Here is a 7875-nt window from a genome sequence, read left to right as displayed (position 1 = left end):
CTTGAGATCTACTCCCCTAGAGATTTCAAGTGTACAGTACAGAATTGTTAACTATAGTCAGTCTAGATGTTTCGGTAAGTTAAAACGACCAGTATGTGGAGGGTTTGCCTCCTTTCACTGCTTACCAGTTGTCAAAGATTTGAGCAACGAAACTCTAAACACATTAAAACTGTCACGTAACACTATTTGCTAGAGAATCATTCAAGATGCTTTATAGGAAGAATAGGTTTTAAAGCAAATTCCAGAACAGCTTTGTAATGAGATGTAAGGCTGTTTGCATTCAACAAGCTCACTCTCAAGCAGTGTCCCTGAGTGACCTTTTCATTTAGGGCCTTGTCCGGAGGCAAGCAGGCTCTGGTGAGGTGATGCTGGGTCATTTGGTCCGTGCTATTCTCAGAAATGAGCATGTAACTCCAGTTCATTACCCAAACTCCTTTTTGAAGATGCCTTTCTTGATTAAATAAATCACATTTCTTGTATTAAATGAATTTGAAGAATCATATAATTTCTGTTCCTCACTTGACAGCGAGGTTTTGGGGGGATATCCACAGCAAGTGAGTGGTTCTGTCCTTGTTCTTAGGAAATACGTGTTGAGATATTTAGGGATAAAGGGATGCGATGCCTTCAAATTACAATGATTTAGGGGCGCCTGGGTGGCTCAGTCGGTTGGGCGTCCGACTTCAGCTCAGGTCATGATCTCACAGTTTGTGGGTTCAAGCCCCGCGTTGGGCTGTGTGCTGACTGCCAGCTCAGAGCCTGGAGCCTGTTTCAGATTCTGTATCTCCCTCTCTCTCTGACCCTCCCCACTCATGCTGTCTCTCTCTCTCTCAGAAATAAATAAAACATAAAAAAAATTACAATGATTTAGAAATAAACACATGTACAGAGAGCAAGGGAGAAAGAGAGCAAACAATAAACCATGCAGACTGAAATGTTGGTGGGAAAAAATGGGTAAAGTTGATTTGGAAGGTTTTTGTATTCTTGCAACTGTTCTATAAGTGTTAGTCATTTTTAATTTTTTCAAAAGAACGTAATCATGGGGTGCCTGGGTGGCTCAGTTGGTTGAGTGTCTGACTCTTGGCCGATGTCATGGCGATGGAATTGAACCCTGCCTTGGACTTTGTGCTGACAGTGGTGGACCTTGCTTCATATTCTTTCTCTCTCTCCCTCTGCCCCTTATCTATGTGCATGCACGCATGCTTTTGGTCTCTCTCTCTCTCTCTCAAATCAGTAAACTTAAAAAAAAATAAAAAGTAAGTGAGCAATCAAATCATGAAAAGCCATGGAAGAACCTGAAATGCACATTAAGTGAAAGAAGCCAATCTGAAAAGGCTACATATTATATGATTCCAACTATATAAAACTATAGAAATAGTTTTAAAGAAAATCAGTGGATTAAAAAATAGGCAAAGGACGCGAATGGACATTTCTTCAAAGAAGGAAGCTCAACACCCCTGATCATTAGAGAAATGCAAATCAAAACCACTGTGAGACAGCGCAACACCCCATGAGGGTGACTGCTACCAGACAAAACAAAACAGAAAATAACAAGTGATGGTGAGGATGTGAAGAAACAGAAACCCTAGTGAGAATATAAAATGCTGGAGACATTTTTGATTGTCACAACTGGGAATTGTTCCTGGCGCCTAGTGCTTAGAGACCCGGAACGCTACTCAACATCTTACAGGGCAAGGCTTATCTGGCAAAGAATTCTCTGGCCCAGAATGTCAAGAGTGCTATTTCTGGGGCCCTGCTGTGGACTCTCCTTTCTCTCGGTTCTCCTTTCCACTTATTTCTCCTTAGATCTATTATGGTTGAGACAAGGAATAGCAGAATGTTGGGATAAAAGAGACCATGGAAATCTAATCTCAGCCTTTGGAAACAGAAAAAAAAATGACATGCCCAAGGCCACGTGGTTTGTTGCAGATTTTCCTGCCGGTCTAAATCTGCAGATTTAATCTGCACTGTTAGTGCAGGACTTTTCCTATAGCCCTCCCTGTACAGAGGGCAAACACGATTACATGTTGCAAAAGGGAAAGAAAGTGCTAGAGTATTTGCATGTTGGCTTGGCTTATAGCTTTCTAAAATAACAATCTCAGGGGCACCTGGGTGGCTTATTCGGTTAAGTGTCCTGATTCTTGGTTTCGGCTCAGGTTATGATCTCGCGGTTTTGTGGGTTTGAGCCTCCGAGTATGGGCTCTGTGCTGGCAGTGGGGAGCCTGCCTGGGATTCTCTCTCTCTCCCTCTCTCTCTGCCCCTCCCCTGCTCATGCTGTCTCTGTCTCTCTCAAACTAAATAAAGTAAAAAAATAAAATAACCATCTCAGTTTCAGGAGGAATTTGTTTCTTTTTTTAAAAAATTATTTTTAATGTTTTTTATTTATTTCTGAGAGAGAGAGACAGCGTGAGCAGGAGAGGGTCAGAGAGAGAGAGATACAGAATCTGAAGCAGGCTCCAGGCTCTGAGCTGGCCATCGGCACAGAGCCCGACACAGGGCTCGAACCCACAAACTGTGAGATCATGACCTGAGCCACAGTCGGACGCTTAACTGACTGAGCCACCCAGGCGCCCCCAGAGGAATTTGTTTCAAAACGTAGTTAGTAGTACTAGATCTCTGTTAAGTCATTATTAGATTTTAAATAATAGTTAAAAGAAGGCCATTGGGGTGTCCCCTAATCCAATCTGTTTGTCGTCCTTCTAAGAGGAGGAAATCTGGACACACAAAGGGATACCGGGAGTGCACGTGCGCAAAGGAAAGGCTATGTAAGAACACAGTGAGGAGACGGCCTCGAAAGATCGATCTTGAACCTCCAGCCTCCACACCTGCAAGAGAGTTAATTTCTGTTCAAGCCGCAGTCTGTGGCATTTGTTACAGCAGCCTGCAGACTAGCACATGGGGCTGTAAGGTCCTCATACGTTTGTTCAGTGGATTCCAGGAATTTGTATCATCCAAACGGTTTCCTCCCAGATGGAAAACTCTAAAAGCAAGTAGAGGCTTTAGTGCCCTCAGTTCTCTCTTGCTGGACGCACGTGTCCTGGAGGTCGAGCTACGGGCCACTGGTGCCTCTTCCTTACCTCCTCCGGCCAGGGCTCTCAGGCCACCTCGTGTGTTTGCATTTTGGCTTGACACGCTTGGGGCTGCAGAGCCTCCTGTGCAAGGGAACAGATTTAAGGCGCTGGGCTTTCTGGCTTGCTGAACCGTGCATGATGGGGTGGCGGAGGCTGTTTCTTTCTACTTGGCTTCTAAGAGAAAGGAATCAGAAGCTCTGTTCCCCGCTCCCTGAGACACCCTTCTAGCCTGGTGGCATCCCTCTCTCCTGGGCCCCAACCACACCGTTTGTTGGTTTGTTTTTAGGCTCCTTTGCGACCTCTCACCTGATTGCTAAGCGTGTTAGTGCTGTGGGGCTCTGTGAGTTTTGCGTTCTGATTACCTAACTCGTCTACACACTTGTACTGACTCAGTTCCAGGCCTGAGCTTGGTCCCTAAACTGATCACTTACCGGGAGTGGTAACAGGGTAGAGGTCAGGACTCCCTAAACGTGCCAAGAAGTCCCACCTCCCTCTGAAGATAGCCCTCATTTTGTAAAAGGCACACCTTGCACCTATCCTGAATCTTACTCGGGTGCTGAAAACACCCTCAGGGTACCAAACAAAGGCACCCTTGGAAAGGCTGATTTGAGGGGAAAAAAAAAAGGTTAGGGCCCCTGGGTGGCTCAGTTGGTTAAGACTCGACTTCTGCTCAGGTCACGATCTCATGGCTCATGGGTTGCTTGTGGGTTCCAGCCCCACATAGGGCTCTGTGCTGACAGCTCGGAGCCTTGATCCTGCTTCGAATTCTGTGTCTCCCTCTCTCTCTGCCCCTCCTTCCACTCATGCTCTCTCTCTCTCAAAAATAAGCATTAAAATTTTTTTTAAAAAGTCTGATTTGCTGCGGATGCAGAGAAAGCAAAACAAATCCTTTATAAACTGGAAGGTTTTCAATACTTGGCTTTCAACAAAAGTGAAGGAGGGCCTCATAGATTTGTCAGATGAATATTTAATTTAAAATAATTTTTGGACGGGTGCCTGGGTGGCTCGCTCAGTTGGTTAAGCGTCCCACTTGGGCTCATGATCTCACAGTTCACGAATTTGAGCCCTGTGTCGGGCTCTATGTTGACAGCTCAGAGCCTGGAACCTGCTTTGAATTCTGTGTCTCCCTCTCTGTCTCTTCCATGCTCACGCTCCATGTCTCTCTCTCTTTCAAAAATAAACATTAAAAAAATTTTTAAATGATTTTTGGTGATAGATCTTGTTTTGCTTTTGCATCTAACTGAAGCAGTCAAGGGATTGAGTGATACTGCTCTAACAAAACTAATTTTTCCTGTAAATGTTTGGAGGTTAGTAGTACAGAAAAATTTAAAATGCAATTTGGGGGCGCGTGGGTGGCTTAGTTAAGCATCCAGCTCTGATTTTGGCTCAGGTGGTAATTTTACAGTTAGTGGGATCAAGCCCTGAGTTGGCTCTGTGCTGATGGTACGGAGCCTGCTTGGGATTCTCTCTCTCCCTCTCTCTCTGCCCCTCCCTTACTAGCATGCACGTGTGCTCTCTCACACTCTCTCAAAATAAATAAACTTAAAGAAAATAAAATGCAGTTTGACTTTGAGTGTCCACAGATACTTCAATTCATGAATCTTTTTTTAAATTTATTTTTTAAGATGTTTATTTTTGAGAGAGAGAGAGAGAGAGAGATGATCCAAAGTGGGACTGATGTGGGACTTGAACTCTCAAACCATGAGATTATGACCTGAGCCGAAGTCGGGCGCTTAACTGACTAAAGCCACCCAGGCACCTAATTCATGAACCTTTTTAAAAAAATGACATTGGGGCACCTGGGTGGCTCAGTCGGTTAAGTGTCCGACTTCGGCTCAGGTCATGATCTCATGGTTTGTGGGTTCGAGCCCCGCGTCGGGCTCTGTGCTGACAGCTGGCTCAGAGCCTGGAGCCTGTTTCAGATTCTTTATGTCCCTCTCTCTGTCTCAGAAATAAATAAAACATTTAAAAAAAGTGAAATCAATTGGGAATGTTGAAATCTTCATGCCTTTAATGCTCAGAATACAGGTGGGGCTCAGGAATTAGCATTTGTAATAAGTTTACTCCCAAGAATTACCAGGTTAACAGATGGAGGATTTAGGTTTAGGATTGTGGTTCAGATAGACAAGTCTTTAATATGATTTGTCACAAAGCTTGGATGTCATAACTGATTTCATGTACATGACTTCATATTTGGAATGTGAAGTATTATAAATGTGTGACGTATTTTATAACATCAGATTAAATGTAATCTTGATGGGGGCGCCTGGGTGGCTCAGTCGGTTAAGCGTCCGACTTTCGCTTAGGTCATGATCTCGCGGTTCGTGGGTTCGAGCCCCGCGTTGGGCTCTGTGCTGACTGCCAGCTCGGAGCCTGGAGCCTGTTTCAGTCTGTGACTCCCTCTCTCTCTGACCCTCCCCTGTTCACGCTGTCTCCCTCTCTCCTAGAAATAAATAAAACATTAAAAAAAAAATGTAATCTTGATGTATTTACAAGACCGAAATAACGCTTTTACAGCGACAGTTGTATCTTTGTTTTGGGAAACCGTTTTATCGGCACAGAATTCATATGCCACACAATTTGCCCACTTAAAGTGTACATTTCAGTGACTTTAGATATGTCCATGGGGTCGTGCAACCATCTCCACAATCCATTCTAGAACATTCTCATTACCTAACAAAAACCCTGCACCCTTAAGACATCTATCCCCACAGCCCTGGGCAACTGCTGATCTCTTCTGTCTGTATGGATTTGCCTGTTTCCAACATTCCATGTCAATAGAATTATAAATGTAGTCTTACGTGACTGGATTCTCTCACTTACCAAGTATTTAAAAACATTTTTTTTAATGTTTATTTATTTTGAGAGGGAGAGTGGGTGAGTGGGGTAGGGGCAGAGAGGGAGACAGAATCTGAAGCAGGCTCCAGGCTCCAAGCTGTCAGCACAGAGTCTGACGTGAGGCTCAAACCCATGAACCATGGGATCATGACCTGAGGCAAAGTTGGACGCTTAAGTGGCTCAGCCACTCAGGCGCTCCCCACTTAACATGTTTCATCCATGTTGTAGTATGTATCGGCTTTGTATCCTGTAATGACAATGAGAGACCACATTTTCTTTATTGACTCATTAGCTAATGGACATTTTGATTGTTCCTACTTAAGAATGAATTTAAAACTAGTAATTGACGGTTGGTTCCAGATAAAGGAAAATGGCCTTGTATTGTAAATAAAACGCTGACATAGTGTGTGGAAGAATGGCTATCAGAGACTATCTCTTCCACAGTAGGGGAGGAGGCAAAATTTATGTATTACAGAGATAATTGGTAAAAAGCAGCTCAGGGAGATAAGCCAAGAGGAACTATTGGCGTTAACAGTAACATGAACTTAAAAATAGCTGGGATTTTATCAGTTTTCCTGAACTACCTGCAGCCGCACCTGCCACTTGAACTGTGGAGCTGGATCCTTGTCACATGGGGGCTGTGGTGCTTGGGAATCCCCTTGCCATGTGCAGGGCACCTGCCCTCGTGGATTTCACACTTTCTGACAACCCAAGGCCATATTCTTTTTCTCCCTGACCCCTGGGTGTGCGAGCAGGGTGGGCAACCTAACCTTGGCCAGTCGGATGATCCTGCCTGGGACTTGAAGCCTGGATGAGTGATCCAGAGACACAGGCAGTCAGAGTGCATTTTGGTTGTCGGGGCACAGCAGATGGGGGTGCCCACTGGAAGTGGGGCCGGGGGGGACCTGACGGGACCATGGCAGCAGTGTCCTTGACAAGATCCTCCTGGGGCAAGATGTTGGTTGTCCCCTCAGCACGAGAGAGACAGGCAAGGGAACTGTGATTAAAAAAAAGAGGAACTGTACCAGTTACTAAACTTCATTATGGTCAAATACTATCTTGTACTCGAGTTACTTAAGAAGTTTGTATAGTAGTTAGAATGAGTAAAAAATTAGAGAAGAGACCACGAAATTTCTCTTACAAATTGTAACACCCTTTAGAACATCCTTTGGCTTACTAGTTTTGGAACTCACACTTAAATCATTTGACTGTTAATGGATTAACAGACACCCCCCATCCCCCTAATCTTTCTACTTGAACACAAGGTGTGACAAGGGCTGGTATTTTATTCCTTTGTATACAAACAGAAAGAGACATCCATAATAAAAGATAAATGTCCATATTTATTACAATAAAATATTGACCTCTTTTCACTTTTGCATTGCCTTTCTCATAACTTAAATGACCTTTTCCCTACTGTTATAAACTAATGACTCTTCATATACTCATCACGTCCAAATAATACTCAGCTTATCCCAAACAAGACAGTAGGACACCCTGTAAGCGGGCTCCCTTGTTCTTTCAGAATCATCCTTATTTTCAAATGTCTTCTGGTTTCTGGCAACCAGACACAATTTGAGTCTTCTTATATCAAGATAGGAAATCAATAACCTTACATGGAAATCATGTTCCTTTTAATAGAAATTAGTATCAGAGTAAGGGCTACAAAATTTTATTTCTAAAGTCATAAGGTTACATTGATTTTTCCTTAAAAAAATTTTTTTTAACATTTATTTTTGAGAAAGACAGTGAGCGAGTGCAAGCTGGGAAGGGGCAGGGAGAGAGGGAGACAGAGGATCTGAAGCAGGCTCCTGGCTGTGAGCGCAGAGCTCGATGTCGGACTCAAATCCCACAAGCGAGGAAAACATGACCTGAGCCAAAACCAAGCATCAGCTGCTCAACAGACTGAGCCACCAGGTGCCCTACATTGGTTTTTCTAATGCACGTGATGGTACTATCGGCATGGTAC

This window comes from Crocuta crocuta, unplaced genomic scaffold (genome assembly GCF_008692635.1).
Source record: "Crocuta crocuta isolate KB4526 unplaced genomic scaffold, BGI_CrCroc_1.0 scaffold84, whole genome shotgun sequence".
Lineage (NCBI taxonomy): Eukaryota > Metazoa > Chordata > Mammalia > Carnivora > Hyaenidae > Crocuta > Crocuta crocuta.
The sequence above is the reverse complement of the archived record's forward strand: the minus strand, read 5'-3'. Positions refer to the sequence as shown.